The sequence below is a fragment of the Mesoplodon bidens genome (genome assembly GCF_964165515.1).
Source record: "Mesoplodon bidens genome assembly, chromosome: 10".
NCBI lineage: Eukaryota > Metazoa > Chordata > Mammalia > Artiodactyla > Ziphiidae > Mesoplodon > Mesoplodon bidens.
Genome location: NC_138172.1, coordinates 19,621,968 through 19,642,943, shown reverse-complemented (window position 1 = coordinate 19,642,943; position 20,976 = coordinate 19,621,968). Strand labels below are relative to the sequence as shown.

The 20,976-nt window shown below is 42.9% G+C and overlaps 1 protein-coding gene across 8 annotated transcripts in view; it reads right to left on the bottom strand.

Moving 5' to 3' along the window:
- Positions 1–20,976, bottom strand: part of FOXP1 (forkhead box P1) — a 596,443-nt gene that overhangs the window by 328,474 nt on the left and 246,993 nt on the right. The window contains exon 1 of one of the 8 annotated variants that reach the window (XM_081246286.1): positions 2,804–2,950. The exons of the other annotated variants lie outside the window; for them this stretch is intronic. The gene's annotated coding sequence lies outside the window, so the exon portion shown is untranslated. Of the gene's footprint in view, positions 1–2,803; positions 2,951–20,976 lie in introns of those variants that run through there. 8 annotated transcript variants of the gene reach the window in all.

The window sequence follows — 20,976 nt, the reverse complement described above, 5'->3', positions numbered from 1 at the left end:
AAGAAAAATGAACAATATACGCTCTTTTGTTGGCCATTAAAAATATTTCTCCCTCTTCTTTCAGGGCAGCTCAAGGAAATGATTTGCATCAGGATTTCAGCATTATATTTCGTTTGGTACAAGTATACAAGAGACTGTGAAGGACAGCCACCTTATTTCACTGCAACCTTCAGTCCAACGAATGCTGGCTGAGAACCTACTGTGTGTCAGTGTCCCTGGGATGCGAGGATGATGAACGCCAGCTCCTGCGCCATGATGAAGGTGGCAGTTAGGAGTTTCATCTCTGGCTAGAGCAACCCTTCTCTCGAAGTCCAGAAACGGGGTTCAAACTTCCCATCCTCCCAAATATCCCCATCAGATGACATATATTTCATCTGAGAAAACAGAAAATCTCAAAGGGCCAATTTCCAAGAGATGGCTGTCTCTTTAACCTGTGAATCTTAACTCACGTGGGCTTTTCTGTTTTGTTTTTCAAAGATGTCCTAGAAAAACAAAACTATCTTCAACACAAACTCAACTAGCTGAGAAATGATAATACAAGGGTCACTTCATTTTCTTGCACTCAAGACAAGAAAATCCACTTAGAAATCAACCTGAAAGTGTTTTCTTTTTTTTTTTTTTTTCCCCTCTGCTCTAATAACTTCAAATACTGAGTCAGGCTTACAATAAGAAAGAGGAAGGAGGGAGGGAAGGAAGTGAGAAAAGAAGGAAGAAAAGAAGGAAAGAAACAGGGAGAGTACACGGGCGGGGGTGGGGCGGGGGGAAGGAAAAGGAAGTAAATTAGAAAGAAAAAGAAAAGGAAAACTATTGTGTCGAGCAGGTCTCTGGGACCAGAGGCGACCCTGGCCATCACCCAGGTTTGCTGGTTTACAAGGGGCCATATCTCTTTTACTTCTCTTTATCAAAGAAAAATCTACCACAGGGGATCCGTCACTGCCCCTACGTCCCCCTCCTACTGCTGCGAGGAACGTTTTACTTCCTTTCTCCCCACCCTCTGGGACCCTCAACTAAATCAGAGGACCTAACTTGGGGTCCGTTCTAGTAAGAAGAATCTGAACTACTCTACATGAAGCAAGCCCCATGGTACAGGCAAAACCTGGCCAAGGCTTGCCTGTGGAATTACTTCAGGCCCCCCGCAACTCCATGTTGGCCCATCTCATTTGGAAAAAACCACTCTCTCTTCTTACCTTAAAGGAAAGCAAAACCTTGGTCATGGTCCTGTGAAAATATTTTATAGGTATCCCTTAGCAGGCTTTAAATGTTGAAACTTAAAAACAATATTTGCTGTTTTCTCTTTGAAGCGCTAACAAAGCCTTTGTTTTAGATTTACGCGGAGTGTGTGCAACAAGAGTTAATAATCAAATCCATCCCAGCCCCCACAGATGTTAAACAAAAAGATAAAAGAAATGCAAATAGCTATTGTCATGGAAAGTTAAAGTACCTGTCTGTATTTTTAAGTGAAAACTATTATCTCTATCAATCAAAATTTAAGAATACAATAGCGCTAATCACAGAAGGTGCTCTGGCGGAGTTACTTTTCCTCATGAAAAAAAAAAGTATTCTTCCCCTTAAAAACCGAGCATAAAAGTCATATACTTACAATTAGACAGGGTATTTGTAATTTTATTATTAAATACCTTCAGCGGCCTCACTGCTAACAAATGCTTCTAAGTCTCTAGACTGATTTGTACCTAAGAAGACCCAAGTCCCTACATATTTTAATAAGGTTGATGAAATTGGATTCACATTCTCACGGTTTCCGACCTGCGGGGGAACAGCACACTCTTCTGTTGAAAAGAGTCACTCAAACAGAGGCAACAGTTAACTGGCAATGAAAACTCCTTTCAGACCCTGGACACAATTCCTAGCCTCTGAAATATCTTTCCATAGGACATATCTTCCCTTGGATGGGTCATCCTTCTTAATTGTGGCAATTTAGTTTTGAATTTCTCACACAATTTCTACCATCATACCCCCAGAATGATTAAAGTGCACAGCGTGTCAGTTTCTCTAGGGCTCTTTTTTTTTTAATTTCACTTTTAAAAAAGCCTGGATTAAGACCCTGAACATCGTACTTTCTGAAGACAGTACAGGAACAAAAAATATCAAGACCCCAGGATAGTAAAACCAACAGCGCAAGATTAAAATTCCTAGAGTAAACAGTTAAGCCAGGGTGCCATTATGCAGGCTGAGCCTGGATGCATGTCTCCTCCACCATGGGGCCAAGAGGCTGTCATCTTCCCCCCAGCAAGATCAGATTTCCTTCCCTCCCAACCGCCGCTCTGCACAGCACGGCCAACATCTCCAGTGTGCTATTAATATCAATGAAGAGACGATTCGATTTCCACTGAAGAAAACCCTTCCTATTCCGGCACAGACTTTCGGGGAGGACCCTGGCCCGGGGATAGACAATACAGCAGCAGAGTTTCACTGCTTTCTTACAGTTCGGTCTCACACACTGTTTGAAGGCTTTTAGCAAACAATGGCAGCATTATCTGCAGGACAGTTACAAAACAGGATTTGTTAGGACAAAGAATAATAAAGCTGTTCTCTTTCTCTCTCCCCATCTTCCTCTCTCTGTTTCTCTCCCCCCCCCGCCCCCCTCCCGCAGTTCCCAAGAGCCTCTCTCTGCCAGTTGAAAATTCAGCCACATTTCCTGAGAGGCACCTGTACTTGTCTATTTCAACGCCGCCAAGCAACTGACAAACGGCCCAGGAACCAGGACCAGAAGAGCGGGCAAAGTAGCCTCTCAACAGTTGGAAAATGAAACAAAAGTATCAGCCTTGGCTTTGCACGCACTTACCCGTTCATGGTGAGGAAGGGAAGCTTTGGGGCCGGAGAGGCAATTTTCACACAACGGAAGAAAGTTGAGAGTTTGTAAGGGAGAAAGTACAGGCGCTGGGAAGCCTGCGAGCTCTCAGGGCTCCCAGGCTGGCGGCAGTGTGAGGAAGGACTGAAGGTATGTGGGCTAAACACAACAAAAGCCACTGCCTTACTCTAGATTAAATATGCAGGAAGAGGCCCCTTTGCATAAACACAAACACTCAGCAAATGAATAACTGGCTCAATCAGACGCCCGCTGTGCCTTCTACCTGTCCTCTCTCTGACGGGAGACACTGCCTGTTCCAAAGGACAAGGACTAAACAGGAGACAGTTAAATGTTCTGTTGCTATAATAACAATTAAAATGAATTGCATTCATTAGTAATTAAGAACTCACTCCTGGGTGGGGGGAATGCATGGCGGAGGGCGGGCAGGGCCGGGGGGCGTGGGGAATACAGGGCTATTGTTGTATCTCTAGCACTCCAAAAAGAACTCGGCGTAAGACACATCAGCAGAGTTTTACTGTAACTTGAATTTAGATCTCTAATATTCAATGAGAGATTTAAACAATCACATGTTTTCGGCCACAATTTAAGGTCAGAAATACACCTCTTGTTTCTCTGCCTTTGCCCCCATTATAAACCGATCCTTGTGAGTCTGCACCTCCAGAAAGATCTGTTGCATCTATGTGTCAATATTTACACATATAAAATATATACACACATACACGCACATATATGTACGTGCATATACGTGCGTATATACGCTCTCACAAAGAATATTCACACATATCTAATTAAAGAGAATAAACCAAACAAAAAGTGTCCCTTTACACTCTTTAGTTCACTAATGATTTAAGAAAAACAATTTGAGTCTTCCAAAAATACATCCCAAATGCCTGCCTTTCAAATGTCATCAATCCATGACCACTCATTTAAAAACATTACCCATATATTAGAAAGAATGCTTTTAACTGAGTGGCCTCAACCACTTATAATTTCAATTAAATAACATAATTACAGTCAACAATTTTCTCCATTTTGGCAGAAAATATGCCATACCTCAACATAATTTGTCCTTAGAACCAAGGAATTTAAGCAAGAGGAAAAACGTGCGGGCACTAGGAATTCACTACTGCATTTTCTCAGCTCATGGAGTCAACTCATACTCACCCCTAACCTCTTACTGTATGGTCCAGTAACGTGTTGGTCTTAGTAACTTAATTATTTTTTAATAACCTTTGCAGTATTAAATGATTTCATTTGAAACATAAATAAGATTATGTTCGTCTACATCCTTTTAATGCCACATAGGACTCTGGGGGCAAATCCAGCACTGCTGTTCCATAGGATGTGCCTACATTATTACCTGGACTAAAAAAGGGTAGGTCACAGGTCCTTCACAGCCTCAGAGGATGTACCACGGTTACGCTGTAGCCAAGGGAAATAAGGTGGCTTTCTACTTCCAAAGTGGGCTTTACTTTATTAACACCACACTGTTTCCTGGCTATATCACTCTGCCCCAAAAGCAAAAGAATATTACTGAAAAGTTTTTTTGAAAACGGTGACATAAACAAACAAACAAAAAAACCGATCTTAAACATATAGTATGGTATAATACAGAGAGAAAATCTGAAAATTCCCAAAGTCCCCTGAAATAAAATACAGGTTCTTTAAGAGGGGGTCCCCAAGAAACTCAAGATGCCTATTCTCTTCGCTGTTTTGTCTTGAAATGACCTTCCAAGTGAGGTGTTAGATAACCCTCCTGCATAGACTATAGCGATCTAACCTTGATGCAAATAAACCATAGAACAAAATTTAATCAGTATATCACTGTGAAAAAAGGCCTTTGTCCATCCCAATGGAGCTTCTAATGACTGTTTTGGCAGTTCTGGCAGGTAGTTATGCTTCCCAGCTCATCTATATCTCATACTGGTTGAGCAAGCTAATGGAAATGCTGTTAGTGGAATCCAATATTAATGCTCTGTATCGTGCAAACCTGGATGCAACTGAATATATTACACAATTATAGGTAGTATCTAATTCCATAGGTATTAGATACTGTCCTCGAAATTAATATTTTAATGAGGATAGTGAAATAAAGACGACGATCCAGGTAAGGGATCCATGCATTGTGGCCCCAGCTAAGCTCCTTGTCGCCAGAGCACTGGATCCCTGAGCAAACAGCACAGACACAGGGATTGTGACAAAAATCCGTATGCAAGCTTTACATGCTGAGTGACACATACTGATGCACAGAGTCAAAGATGTCATCCTCACACAAGCGCCACTCGCTGCAAGCTTGAGAGAGAATGAAGGGGGGAAATGGGGGTGGGGGAGAGGAGTTGCAGTGAGACCTCCAGAAAATAAACAGGGTGTACAGTTTCAAAGGGTGAAGACACAGACATTTCATTGTTCAAGCCAATTATCAGTGGAAAATAATAACAACAGATGGATTCAGAGTCACTGACTTTTCATATGCACTTCATCTCGGCGGAACAGATGATAAAACGCGAGAGCTATCTCAAAAAGGCAAAACATCTTTCAGTAAAAGAACTCTACAGTCCAGATGGGGACCTTCTAAGGCTGCTGATTATCTCTTATAATGTTGTAAGATAGACTTACTAAAACATTTCAAGAACTGATCAGATATGATGCGTACAATGGCTTCATTATTGGGAGGAGTTGCCTCAGACTTGTGACTAAACCAGGCAGAGATTTCAATAAGGTTAGGACTCTAAGTTTCCTGTTTTCTCATCAGGGACCACAGGTTCCAACTAAAACTGGAAATCTGTGCACAACAGGAGAATAAACCATGGCCCAAGGATCCTACATTTGTGCTCTTCTCTCGTTTGAGCAGAAGGGAAAAAAAAAAAAAAAGGAGAGATTTAAACTGGGACTGTGAAAAGGACATGAAATTATCCTAAGCATTCCATCATGATGGGAAAAAATTAGCTCCAAAGCAATTCCTTATTAAAAGCATTCAGTGGGCTTCCCTGGTGGCGCAGTGGTTGGGAGTCCGCCTGCCGATGCAGGGGACACGGGTTCGTGCCCAGGTCCACGAGGATCCCACGTGCCGCGGAGCGGCTGGGCCCGTGAGCCATGGCCGCTGAGCCTGCGCGTCCGGAGCCTGTGCTCCACAGCGGGAGAGGCCACAACAGTGAGAGGCCCGCGTACCGCAAAAAAAAAAAAAAAGCATTCGGTGATAAAATATCATCCTTTATATACAGTTAGAATATCTTATCTTTCCACTGGTGACTGCAAAATAAAATTTGCTTGTAGTAGGAAATAAATATAAATTTCAATGATGGTGTGATAAACAGTTCTAATAAATGCCAAGCAAACACACAGGCAAAATCCACCAACCAACCCCAAAGCATTCCCACTTAACTTAAATATCACCGAGTCAGACTCACAGGTAAAACACAATAGGTAAACCACAACCTGACAACTTGCTCTAAGAGGAAAGGTTAAAATCTCTCATCAGATAAGCCCCATTATTACTGGAATAACAATGTAGCTGTTCTGTCTGTCTGTCTCCATCCATCCATCCATCCACCGACAATTCTATTACCTTCATTATTTTGCAAAAATCTCTGAGCGGAAGTAAAATATGGTTGAAATTACTGTGCTAAGGAAAAAGAAAAGCTGATCTTCCTGCTATTTACTAACATACTTAACATTTAAAAAATATTTTTATGAACACACTGTTGACTTCACAAGTTTATAATGTAAGTAAAAAAAAAAAAATTTTTTTTTAAGAGCAAGGCTTTTCTTTCAAAGGACTCTGACAAAAGTAAATTCGTAGCAGAACATACAAGCACGAAGAAATATCGCCAAGGGCCAAATTCTGCAACTGCTTTAAGAAGCAAACAAGAACACAAAAGACGTGTAATGCAACCATCTGGCTCGCCGCATACTTTATCAATGCCTCAACTTTCTCCCCCACCCCCCTCAGCCAGCCCACACCAATGCCACAAAACCAAATGGCTTCACTTCTGTTTCGTGCACAGCAAATTTACACAATGCACTCAGAATGCAAAAGTTGATTTTTACACATACACTAGTGTCTTAAAATTCTTCCTCACTTGAACCAGCTTGTTGTCTTTGTTACTTATTCAGAGCGGGGCTTCTTTGAAAAACCACTTGGAACTTCACTGTAATAAAGATGCCCCCACAAGGATCGATCAGTTTAGGTTCAGAAGAATCCCCCTTCGAAATCTTCATCTCCACTATCTTGTGCCTTCTGTGATAATCGGACACTAGATGTCGACGTCTGAAAAAAGAATGCTAAAAGTGTTCCAATTGCACCTTTACTATTTTTGTCTTTTTGCTCTAAATTGTAGGTTGTTTCCCTCATTTATTATGTGAAATAACCACACTCACTTTGAATCACTGTCCTTGAATGTCAGCATGCCCGCTGGAATTTTTCCTTATTCGGTTCATTCTACATTTACTGAGCAACTACTGTGGTATCAGGAACTGGCTGAACAATGGGTGATCAAAACCATCGTATCCCATATGACAACAGAAACTGCCTACTCCAGGAAACCAGCAACACCACATTTTATTAAAAAATCTTCCACACCAGGTAGGCTGAAGCATCATATTCATGTACATATTTATGTACGTAGATATTTGAAAAGTCATGGCACATCTGTAGGTATCCAATTGCTTTCAAAGGTAGGAATTAAGACTTTTAATGGAAATCTCTTGCGGGTAAAATCAATATAGGCCGTCATAAATGGTTCTCACAAAGAGGCAACAATTAAAAACCACAACAACTGGGAAAGAGAAGGCCTCACAGGCCAACTCTCCTCTCTGCTTTTCTGCAGGGGCAGGCTACAGGCAGGCATTCTGGGTCAGGCAGGAGCTCTTGGTTGGAATCAAGACTTGCATGGCAGGGGCCACGTCTGGTTTATTTCTGCTTTCTTGCTGACAATGGTTTCCCCCTGAATCCCTCTCCACGTTCCAGGATAAGAAGGCCTTGGCTATTTTCTCAAGGGGCTGATTTTCGGTTCCCTTGTGGGTGTTTCTGCCCGGGACCACAGAGGCTCCTAGTCTGGACAGCCGTGGTAATCTCAGGACACACACAGCGAATCCGGCCACCGGGTGAACGAATCCGCTAATTGTTTAAACCTGCAGTCGCGTCTGGCCACCAGTTGGCAGACACAACTCGTGGCTGCCTAGCAGGCCTAGGTTAGCACAGCTGGAGCCAGATGACAAGCTCTTGAAGACATTCTTCCCGTGGCCACATCTGGCTCCTGGCGGCTTCAATCTTTGGCGAAACATTCTGTTTGGTTTTTCTGGGTAAGTTTAGGCAACAGATAAGACCAGGCAGATTAATCTTGACTGTGTGCATTTCAGTTTGGGACGAATTAACAGAATATAAACTCCATGAAGGCAAGGACTTCATCCGTCTTGCATGCTGTCTCTTAATACAGAACAGTAGCTACACATGGTCATTGTTCAATAAATATATATGGAATGAACACCACGAGTCGGCATGTAACTTGAATAAAAAGAATCCTGTATCTCACCCCAGCTCTTCAATCCCTCTGTTATACATACAGTGGCTAACATTCCGGGTACATGTAGAAAAGACCCTTAAAGTGGCTCCAGAGTTGCACTTTACTGTGGACATGTGCACCCAGGGAGAGACACTCAAGAATGAACCCACTCACACAGTCCCTATAGGTGGGAAGACCTCCCAGCAATCTTTCCCTGAAAATAGCCCTCTCCCAGTATTACCCACATCCCGACTTCATTAGTCCTTAAACTGCAAAACTTGGCAGCTACGTGCCCCCAGTGCTCGAGAGTGACCCAAAAGTAGAAGCTTACCTTTTGGCCACCAGAGAAATGCCAAATGATGAGGCAAATTTTCCTGGCTCCTTTTCATCCCATTTCCTTTCCCAGGCCTCTCTTCCTGAATTCTCTGACATTTGCAGATCCCAGCTCCCTTCTACACTCAACTTTGACCCATCTTTTTTTTTTTTTTTTTAAGATATTTTAAAATCAGTATTAGGCTTAATTTACATACAACAGAATTCATCAATTTTATGTGTACAATTTGATGAGCTTGGCCAAAAGTATATAGTCTTACAACCGCCACCGCAATGTTCACGACATAGAACATTCCCATCTTCCAAAGCTCACCATCTCTCTGGCTCCCACTAGAAATACACTAAGAAATGCCAGGATAATTTAGAACCCTGTGGGGCTCACCCTCTCGGCTCCTTAGCTGAAAAGGTTTCTGATATGTACAGGATGCTATATTAACACTGACACTAGGGAAACCTTAATCCTGACGACAATAAAGCTCTGCCGAATGCCCCCAGAACTTGACAAACGAGGAGGGGCATCTGGGAGGGGCCTGACATGGCTGTCTGCATGTGATGCTGCTTCCCCAACCCAGCAAGTTAACGTTCCTAAAACAAGAGTGGCCGAAAAGCGGCAGATGACTCTGACAAACTCAGCATATGGTCTTCAACGAAGCAAAGCTACTCAGAAGTGCACCAGATGAAGCTGTTGCCTGAACCCGCTCCCCTTTCTGTCAGGTAAAGCAGCACAGGTGGGGATGGGGTGATTCTTTTCTGCTCACTCTGAGTTTCTGAAAGGAGCTCTGCGTCCACCCTGGGGAACTGAGGAAGGAATTGCTCACCTTGTAAAAAGTGGGCCAGGAAGACTCCTAGAATACCCCCAAAATGCCTCTCCTCCTTTGCTCCAGATTTTTGGAATTACTTTAAACATGGGAGAATGCCCTTCCGCAATCCCACAATCACAAGGGGGAGTTGAAGATAATCAAGGGAGAAGCGGCACGACAGGACACAAATGATACCCACCCAGTCCTTAGCTGAGAAGAGACTATAAAAACAACCAAAAGAAAACAGAAAGAAAATTTTTCTAATTAGGGAAAAACCCTGATGGCAGTTCTGGGGGGTCGGGGTGAAGGTGGCAAGGCCCAGGATGTACGGGATGAATATCTTTATTTCTTAATGACGCCTGGGGCTGCTTCAGTTAAAACTCAGTATTCTATAAAATAGTATCGCACAGTAGAGTTTAGTCTAGAATAGTTCAGACCTTACAAGCACAGATTCAAGTCCAAGAGTTCAAAACTCAGCTCTGCTGCTTACTGGCCTTGTGAACTCAGGCAAGTTACTTCACTTCTCTGCCCCCTCAGTGTGCGCATCCACAAAATGGGCTGAATGATAGTACGTAATGTGCTTTCGAGGAATAAGAGCATTAACATAAAAAACTGCTTAGAAAACCGCCTGGGGACCCCCTTGGTAGTCCAGAGGTTAAGAATCCACCTCGCAATGCAGGGGGGGATGCTGTTTTGATCCCTGGCCGGGGAACTAAGATCCCACATGCTGCGGGGCAACTAATCCTGTGTGCCACAATGGAAGATCTCACGTGCCACAACGAAGATCACACGTGCTGCAACTAAGACCCGACGCAGCCCCAAAATAATAAAATAAATAAATAAATATCAAAAAAAAAAAAAAAGAAAGAAAGGGAAGGAAAAGTGCCTGGCACATAGTGAGTGCTAAGGAAAAGATAGCCACTGTTATTTTAACCAGGGATAATGTAACTGAAGTAAATCTAAAACTTCCCACGCTTGATTTCTATCATCTCTACAAGTTGTTAATAATATCTGGTTCTGTGCCACGCTACAGGCTAGAAAAAAGGAAAGAACGTACAGCAGATTTTAAACTTAACAACACAGTGCTAAAATAAAATCAAAGTATTTATTTTTCTCCCTCAATATTAGCTGGAGAATCGTAGGTTTAAGACTGGGGTCTCACCGGTCTCAGAGGAGGGTAAATCATCAGCTGTAAGGCGGCTACAGTCCAAGCGAGCGGCAACTGCTCGTCCTGCCAACGACCAAAAAGGACTTTGGGGCCATGTTCAAAGAAGGTAAGAGAAGAATCTGGCCTGAAACCCAAAGGTACTGAAACACATTTTCTCGTACTTTTCAAGTCTGTGCATATAGGTTCTGTTACTGATTTAGGGTCTTAAACAGTTTGTTTATTTTTTAAATGCCTTTCAGCTCACCTTTAATAACATGTTTCTTTGACTTGGCTGAACTATGCCTCAGAAGAATTACAAGCGGGAATACGGCTGGGTGAAAGGTTCAGTGAACTAATCCACACCTGGTCCATGTAAAAAAAAAAAAAAAAAAAAAAAAAGGCTCATATTTTCCATATAGAAACATGTCTCTTTATATGAACCAGGCTTTCTTTTATTTAATTGCTAAGGCCCTTTCTACACCACACAATCTTTCATGAGCTTCTTCAGTGGGGTGGGGAAAAGGCCATAGGACCCCCACCCAGTCATTCCATGGAGTTTTATCAGTGACAAAAATAATAATAACAATAATACAGCACAAACCCCATTCAGAATACGAAGTGATAGGTTTATTTCACCAGAAATTCCCTGACCAAGTTTTACCAAGGACAAAAGACCAGCATGTCCCCCCAGAAAACAGACCGGGGGTCAAATGAGATGTCTTGTGTGTTCATGACCAAAATTCAGATTTGTTCTACACCCATTGTGTGGTCCAGACTTTTCAGCAGAGGGAATAAGGCTTATATGGGAAAAATCTCAGATGTGAGAGAAGAACAAACACATTTTAGAGCTGAAAGGTACCCGTGAGGGGATCTGGTCAAGGCACTCCCTCCTGGGGAGCAGATTCATTGTGTGACTGAGACCACACAGGTGATGTGGAAGAAAGCAGAGACAAGAGCCTCTGCCTCCCAACAAATGTGGAAAAGCGACGGCTGGAGAAGATGGCTGTTGGAAACATCAATCACGTCAAAAGGAGATTTTGGAGCGGGGTCCTGTGAACAGCAAGAAGGCAAGACAAGGGACACAGGGATCACAAGTGTCCCATGGACTGTGCCAGCCTGTTGCATATGAACTAGAATCTAAACAAGCTAACTTTCTTCTAGAAAGTCATTCACTTCAGTGCTCCAGGCACCTTGTTTTTTCCTCTCAGTTTTATTCCTAAGAAAATGCCTTTTAATCAACTCTGGTTTGAAGTCAATAGGAAAAGAGATTTTCCCACACCCTAGATAAGAGGGGCCAGAGTGAAGTGGAAAGAACATTTCACTAGAAGGGAAGAGAAATGTGTTTCTACTCCTGGATCCACCAGCGACTCCGCTAGAATTTGGTCATCCTCTTCCCTTCTCCACACCTCAGTCTCCTTGTTGGGAAAGAGAGTGGTACCCAGGGATGATGTTCAAATGGTATGCAGTGGTCACCTGAAGAAGTTGTTAAAATACTAAAATACTGGGCTTCCCTGGTGGCGCAGTGGTTGAGAGTCTGCCTGCCGATGCAGGGAACACAGGTTCGTGCCCCGGTCCGGGAAGATCCCACGTGCCGCAGAGTGGCTGGGCCCGTGAGCCATGGCCGCTGAGCCTGCACGTCCGGAGCCTGTGCTCCGCAACGGGAGAGGCCACAACAGTGAGAGGTCCACATACCGCAAAAAAAAAAAAAAAAAAACAACTTGTATACAGGCTGGGAAACAGCCTTTGCCCCCAGGTTACCCAAGTACACCCTTGGCCACTACCCTGAACTTCCTAGGACCAGAAGCACAGAAAAGGATGTCCTAGCACCCTGCCCCAGTGCTATGCCTGGTGTCCTTCCTGCATGGCCAGTGTCTCTGCTATACCTCTTAGCCATATTGACCAACAGCCCCAATGCTTTGAGAAGCCCTTTTCCAAGGCTATGATGTAAGGACCACGAGGACGAGCTAGCTTATGGATGGAGGAAGCCACTACCTGGAGCCCAGGGAGAGACAGGAGGCCTGGGACAAGATGAACAAAAGGCCCGTGGGGAACCCACCTTCCTCCCCAAGTTACTTTCCCCACTTGGGGCACTTAGATGTGGGCCTGTAGTCAGGAGGCAAATCAGTGGAATCTCAGGGCAAATCCTTAGGGCTAAAGTTGTTTTCAAAACCTGGAAAGAAATCTATCATTGTGAAACAGCTCTCAAAGTGAAATCCTGAGCTCTGAGGGAAATTATGAACACATGTAATCAAATTATATTTACCATGGAAAGCTCTAATAGCTCAGACTTTCTACTCTGCTTTTACAACTCTTTATGAACAGAAATATTTCTCTATCCAATGTTCCAAATTTCCACAGCAGAGTCAAGGCATTATACATGTTGAAATACATAGGAAAGGGGAAAAAAAATCTCATTATTGTCGTTTCCTTCAACCCTCTGTACCGTCTTTGCCACCATTACTCAAAAGTCACTCCAACATTCTGCTGGCTGACCTGACACCATGCTGTCACTTGATCAGGTGAGAGGTACCACGTGGTATGAATAAATACTGATCCACAACCACATATTAAATGAGAATTTGCAAAGGCCAGCTCCGGAGACAAAGACGTAACTATATAGAAACATTAACTAAGAATTTAAGTAAATGGGCTCACTGGAAAAGAAAAAAGTTCTGAAGTAGCAATATAAACTATATTTAATAGCAACAAAAAATATTTTCTTTTTGGGAAAGCAATCTGGGCTTCTAAAAGTTACTGCCTTTCGCGTGACTTAGTACACTACAGTATGCCTGAATTCTTCCACTTCCTAAAACGCAGATGCTAGGCACCCCAATTCTACCTTGTGAAAGTTCATTTTTTAGATTCACCTTCTCCCAAATACAATACGCAAATAAAAAAGCTATTTTGAGACCTGTTTTCTCCCCCGCCCACCAACAATTGTTATTTTCCTAAGCGCTCGAGTATCACAAGTCCCAAAGAACATATGTTCCCAAGGAAGGAAAAAAAAACGGGCTCTAGAACTAATACACAATGAAAAATAAATTTAAAGCAGCCTTCTGGTCTGACATAAGAATATAAAAATGATATGAGCAAGAACAGCTTAGTTTACATACTTTTCAGTCACAGCTGCTGCTCTAAAACCACAATACCTTTAAAATGACATTTTAAGGAAACAGATACGGCAAGGCTGTAGCTGTAGCTGGATGAAGCTATCGCTGAATTCAAGGGGCTTCTCTTTTTATGCGCTTACTTTATATAACCCTGTACACTGGCACAATTAAGAGGAAAAGAGTGATTCACTTTTAAATAATGTCATGATAAACCGAGCAGATTACAAATAATTTTACCCAACAGGATTTTTTTTTTTCTTTCTCCTTTAAAATCACCAGACTCAGACATCAAAACAGAGTAGCAGGGACAGAAAGAACAAGTCCTCTCTTCTTGGTTGATATTTAATTGGGTGCTAAAAAGTTCTTGGAGAGACCTCTGCACCTCCAGTGACAAGGCGCACAAGAGGCTCCTCTCTCTTCAGAAGACGCAGGCCCTTCCCTGAATAAATGAAAATAACATACAATTAAATCAGACTGTTCAATTAATAAATTACTTCGGTGGACCTCGAAGGCCAAGTCCTTTTTAATTACATAATTTAAAAAATATTTGCACGTTGCAATCACTGAAATTGCCTTTGAGGTTTCATAATACACACTTAACACTTGAGTTAGAGAACAAATTTATTTAATAAATGCAGGCCTAAGAGCTAGAAGGCCATACCACTCACACTGCAAAATCACTTAGCACATCCTCAGAAAAAGCAAATAAACTTTTCCACTATTTAGACGTGGGCTGCTGTTGAATGTCAGGAGAGGCTGGCTGATTTTTTGTGCATTTTCTCTGTCATGTGTTGCCTGTAAATCTGACCATATTGAGAGGTAATTAGAATAGAGCTAAGGGACAAAATGGTTCCAGTTAAAGATAAATTAAAGATAAACTAAGGTGGAAGATGTCAAGAACCCGGTAGTAAAAACCTCTTCAGAGTAAAACAAAGAGAAGTCGTATTACGGCCCCGTTTTACATTCCTTAGAATCCCAAAATACACCATAAATTAACATGGTTCCTGAGTGTAAAGACGTGTTCCATTAGGAAAGCGCACACAAATTTAGGGTTGAGGAGGACATTCATAAAAGGGATAGAATTACATGGTGTCCAAAAAGAGGGCAGAGAAGTTTTAAAGTGACTGTATTTCTTACAGTTGTATTGGGGGCCGTGATATTGCCATTAAGTGAATTTTCTAGAAAACCACTTGACCACTTTGGCACCACAACTTGTTTGGCCCTCACATTTTGATGGAAATCTTTGTCAGACACATACACTTTCAATAACCATTGCATGCTTTATACCCACAGCGGCCTCAGAGCTTTTTCAACTCTGTGGGGCTAACTGTATTTATACCAAAAGCCCCAGACCACCATGACAAGGCTGTTATTTGCGTTTGCAGGTCTTCCCCTTAAAGACTGCAGTCATGTGCACCCCTCCACATGCCTGTTCTGCTTCCCTCCCCAAAGCCTCCAACTTGCTGCTAATGAACTGCCAGTCAGAAAGGCATCGAAAGTTCTGAAACTCAGAAATTTTAAATAAGGTTTAAGGAAAAGATTCTGGTGAGACCTTGGTATCTGTTACAAAACAAAATTCATCTCTCAGTCCCATGTCCCCTTCTCTCTCTTCCCTTTCACAGATTTCCAGAAAGCACTGTCTACACTTGCATTCTCCATGGATTCACCTCCCACACCTCCCTCGGCCCTCACCGCGGCTCTGTTGCCAAGGTTACTGAGTTTTAAGTCTCTCCTGATTTGGTCCCTTAGCTACATTTGCCAACTCTCTCTTCTTCTCAAATCCTGCTCCTCTCCGAGGGTCCTCCCTGGGACCCTGGCCATCCATTATCTGCCAGCTTCCTCAGCGCCCAAGGAGTCCCCATCCCACGGTCCCTCCCTCAGGGAGGTGGATGTTGCCACCATCCACCCAGTAAATGAGGCCAAACACTATGGAGGCTGCTTTGATGCCTCCTCCACCGCATCCAACAACCAGAGGCATTCAATTATTTTTCCTTTTCTTCATCTCAATCAAGACTCACTAGCCGGGCCTCCCTGGTGGCGCAGTGGTTGAGAGTCCGCCTGCCGATGCAGGGGATACGGGTTCGTGCCCCGGTCTGGGAGGATCCCATATGCCGCGGAGCGGCTGGGCCCGTGAGCCATGGCCGCTGGGCCTGCGCGTCCGGAGCCTGTGCTCCGCAACGGGAGAGGCCACAACAGTGAGAGGCCCGCATACCGCAAAAAAAAAAAAAAAAGAAAGGAAAAAAAAAAAAAAAAAAAAGACTCACTAGCCCACGCCAAGAGAGCCTTTTGTGGACTCCTACAAGGACCTTCTGGAGGCTTTTTCCTGTCTTTGTACCTGCTCTCTTCAAACCAATCTACACAGAAGACAAACTAACTTGTAAAACAATACAAGTGTGCAAAGTCTTTTCAATTCTTGGATAGCTTCCCTCACTCTCATCTTACTATTTTTGGCATTGGGAGGCATCTCAAAATTGATGGAGCTGCTTAAGGCCACAGGTTTCCCAGATGCATGTCCCACCCATGCTTAAAAAGTTCTTAGGGCTTCCCTGGTGGCGCAGTGGTTGAGAGTCCGCCTGCCGATGCAGGGGACATGGGTTCGTGCCCCGGTCCAGGAAGATCCCACATGCCACGGAGTGGCTGGGCCCGTGAGCCATGGCCGCTGAGCCTGCGCGTCCGGAGCCTGTGCTCCGCAACGGGAGAGGCCACAACAATGAGAGGCCCGCGTACCGCAAAAAAAAAAGTTCTTAGCTTCCTAAGGGCCAGAAAGTCAAGGTGAAATGTGCAAAGGTACTCAGAAGGTCCTTCGTGTTGGTGGTCCTGCCTGGTCTTCTGATTGCACCTCTTGCTGCTCCCGGACTTTCAGTCTACCATCAACAGACACTATAATAACATATAGTAACACACACCCTGCACCCTCCCAGCCCCAAGCCTTTGCACAGACCACCGATCACTACTCTGCCTTACTTCTCCTAGAGAGGGCTCACCTGTCCCACGTGACAAGGGCCTAAATAAATGCCACGTGCTCCAAGAAGCATTCTCTAATCTCTCTTTAGATCTATGCCCCTGTTATTGGTTCCATTTGCATACAGTGCTTGTCCTAATATAGCAATGATTCCATTTTATAATAGTGCCGTGTCTAATCAACAGTTTCGCCTGGTAACCTGGATGCCCATTCTATTAAAACCACTTCAAATACCTTAAAATGAATTTTTTTTTTTTATTGAGGCATAGTTGACACACATTATATTAGTTTCAGGTCTACAACTAATATCTCTCCTTCAAAGAATAAAGTTGATGAATTCTAGAAACAAAGTCAATGACAACAATTCTTTGGTTCCTTCATAAAATCAAGTTTTCTCCTTCTTAATTCCTCTCCCCACTAAAATCGTTCAGCAAGGTGAGGTCAAGCAGATCGCATCTGCATAGTATTTGTTCACAACTCTGAAGATACGAGAAATGTTATCATGGTTGATAATTATGTGAATGACTGAGACATAATCTGAGAAAAAAAGTTATGTTCCCTTGAAGTAAAATCACCTTACTATTCATAATATACTGCAAAGGAAAAAGAATGAGCAAGGAAGCTATAAGGACTTAATCAAATAGACTTCTTATAAGTAAGAACTGAAATTCACTATCCACCAAAAATGCAATTACCCTCCCCCTACTAACAGTGCCCTAATTTAGACTCTGCACAAAAAGAGCTTTCAGATTATAAGACAATTTTACATTAAGGTCTTAGATGAACCTTAATGTCATTCCCTCTCCTGGATCTGTGGTCTGCTCAACTTCAGCTTTAATTATTTCATCACGCATCCCAACTCCAGCAGTGCAAATTTTGCAGCAGTCTTCAAAACAGCATAAAACAAAGAGCCGTGATGGGTCAAACCCGCGAACTGCAATCTTTGGCAGATTTGGTGTTAAAACAAGAGAGCTGGTGCCAGCCAACAACAGCCTCAGGCTCAAGAAACGGCATCACTTAAGTGATGAAAGGATAAAAGCCAACCTCTGGAAATGTGAAATGACCACGTGGGCTATTAATGACAAATAAGGCCATGGAACATTCTCTGTGGGACTGATATTTTCAGAGACCCAGAACTAAAACCATCAGAAAAAAAAAAGTGTAGTAGGTGGGGGAGAGGGAATTGGATTAAGGGAGCCAAAAGGGACAAACTTCCAGTTATAAGACAGCTAGCTGCTAGGGGTGTTACGTACAACATGATAAATATAATTATCACCGCTATACATTATATGTGAAAGTTGTTGAGAGTAAGTGCTGTGAGTTCTCATCATAAGAAAACATTTTTTTCTAATTTCTTTAATTTTCATCTTTATGAGATGATGGGCGTTCACTAAACTTACTGTGATAATCATTTCATGATGTATGTAAGTCACAGCATTATGCTGTACACCTTAAACTTACACAGTGCTGTATGCCAGTATAAAAGTGAAGGAAAAAAATATAAATAAATACAGACATAAAAAAAGAAAAAAAAGTGTGTGGTTTATAACGTAATCAAAGGTAACTGGCAGATGTGATCAGATCTTCTTTTTCATAATTATGATCTGGCTGAGTCATTTAACTTCTCTGATCCTCAGTTTCTTCATCTGTAAAATGGGTTCATGAAATCTCTGTGGGAGTCAAACATGATTGACTGTGTCAGGCTCACAGGCAGGACTTTTGCTTGCATACGTGTGTGTTGAGGTGTGTGAAACTAGACAAGAGAGTGATTTTTGATCCAACCCCAACATTATTCATCCAGTCACTTAGCAAACGTTGGTGGACACCACTCTGCCACATGGAAAGTAAAGAAGAACAAAACTTGGCCCTGCCCTCAAGGAGCTCAGAGTCGAGATCTATGCTATCTCAAACAGGAGTCAGTAGTCACATGTGGGTGTTTTCATTAAAATGAAATGAAAACCAAAACTCCAGTTCCTCAGTGGCACAAGTCACATTTCGAGTGCTGAACGGCTACACGTAGCCGCCGGTTATGTACTGGCTACCGTACTGGAAAGCACAGAGCACTTCCATCACTGCAGAGAGTTTTACTGATCAGCTCTGGTTACGGGGGCAAGATGGTTAAGTATATAGGTAAACTCTAACACGTTGTGATAAGGGATGATTTGGTAGCAGCCAAGATTTTATAATGGACATGATATTCTTGAAAGATAGGTAGTTTTTAATTTTTTTGAGGAAAAAGGGGGAGTCAGGTGGAGCAAACCGCAAGCGCAAAGGCACTTCAAGAGGCATTCTGAGTTCTAGGCAGGAAAGGTCAGCGAGTCTTGGTGACTGGTACATAAGTTCATGGGGAAGCAATGGCCGGAGATGGGCTTGGAAGGTTAGGATCCAATTCTGGAGGCCTCACAAGCCAAAGTAGGAATCAGGGCTTAATTCAGAAAGAGTGACCTATCGGACGTGCTTTACAGAAAACTAACCATGCAGCGGTTGTCAACTCTGGAGATGCGCATAACCACTCCTCTGGAAAGCTTCGGAAAATGCTGATGCCAAAGCCCCTACCCTCACTCAACTGTATCCAATTCTGGGCATGGGGCCTAGACTTCAGTAAGTCTTAAAATCCCAAAGCGACTCAAGCGCAGCCAGGGTTGAAAACCAATGGAGATGACAAAGAACTGGCATTGCAGTTAAGCTGGAATGAAGAAGTATGAGGAAAAGTCTACGGCAACAGTCCTACCAACAGGTGGTGGGGACCTCACCTAACACAGGAACAGGAGGATGAAGAAGAAATGCTGATTTTGGAAGAAGTTTCCAAGACAGAATTTATATGACCTGGAAACCAAGAATATGAGCAATCAGAGAAGAAAAAATAGAGTACGATACAACTTCTAGCCCATCATGGTAATAATGACCAAGATCAAGCATGCAGAAAATCGAGCAGGTTTAAGAGAGAAAGAGTGACAATTAGTTCAGTTTTAGAGGCACTGCCTACTAAATTCCTCAGAGCATCTGGCAGAAAAGTCCAGGAAGTCAGAAGAAATATCAGTCCGGATTCTGCTGGAGAAGAAGGCCAGAGAGTGGGGCACAGAGAACTGTGAAGAGTGCTTGCAGAATCCCTGTAAAAATCGGCCTTTAAACTTCAAGAACAGAAAGGACGTGCACTTTTACAGTTCTGCTCTATCCCCATCTATACCACACTGTACATCACTGGCCCCATCGGCCTGGCATCACCAACGGGCCACAGGCATCCTGTCCCAGCACCACTTCCTGGTTGTACGGCCTTGAACAAATCATTAGACTCTCTGGGTCTGGGCTTCAATTTCTTAACACTCAAAGGAGAGGGCTGAACTAGAACTAGATGCTCGCAAGGGGTCCCTTCCAGTTTGAAGATTCTACAGATACATTACATTCTGAAGAGCAGAAATTATACATGTAATTTATAATACCTTCTAGCATTTATATATGCACTAATTTCTATAACATTTATATTCCAGAAATGTTACATATTCCTGAGATTGTATACATACACTTCATAAATTAAACAGAGTTCGAGAAAGTTATATAAGCGTATTTCCTTTTGTCTGAAATCCGCTTGTCAAAAAGACACACTCAACATATTGTTTGGTCCTGAATACCAATTTTTTTGGTTTTTCCTTTGCAGTGCTGAAGTAAGGGGTTGCAAATTCCAGTGCCTAAAGGGATAGAGGATCACATTAATGGGTAAAGCAGCCCAGAGGAGACTGACAAACTCCAGCCCACGCCCCAGCTAAAGGGGGCAGCCACTCCACTGCGGATCCAGTGTTATTTCACTTTTTTCACAAAACCCAGAATCCCAGACTGTTTCAGGTATAATCTCTTGATATTTAAGTGCCGGTGACCAACACAAACCCAACAGGCCTGAGGCTGTCAGGCTGTGCCCTGCCCCCAAAGTGTGCCATCCTCTGTGATTTTTACTTCTGAAAACATAAAGCATTCATAAAGCAAGAAAGAAGGCCCTATGTCAGTTCAGACCATAGGGTTTAGTGTAAGAGTATCAGACCAATGACACCAGCCTAGGACTTGTAGCTACCTTTACACCTAGTGCCTATTAAATAATCTCCCACAAAATACATTATTTTTTATGAAACATCTGTGTGGGGGTTGAATGGAGAAGAACGCCCCTGATAAATGAGTTCTTTGTGCACCAAATATCGGGTGGACTTTAACACTTCGAGATAGGAATGTGATGATTTATATCCTGCTGACAGCAGCCAATACCCCTCGGTGTATTCAAAATAGAAAAATACTTCATTTAGCAGC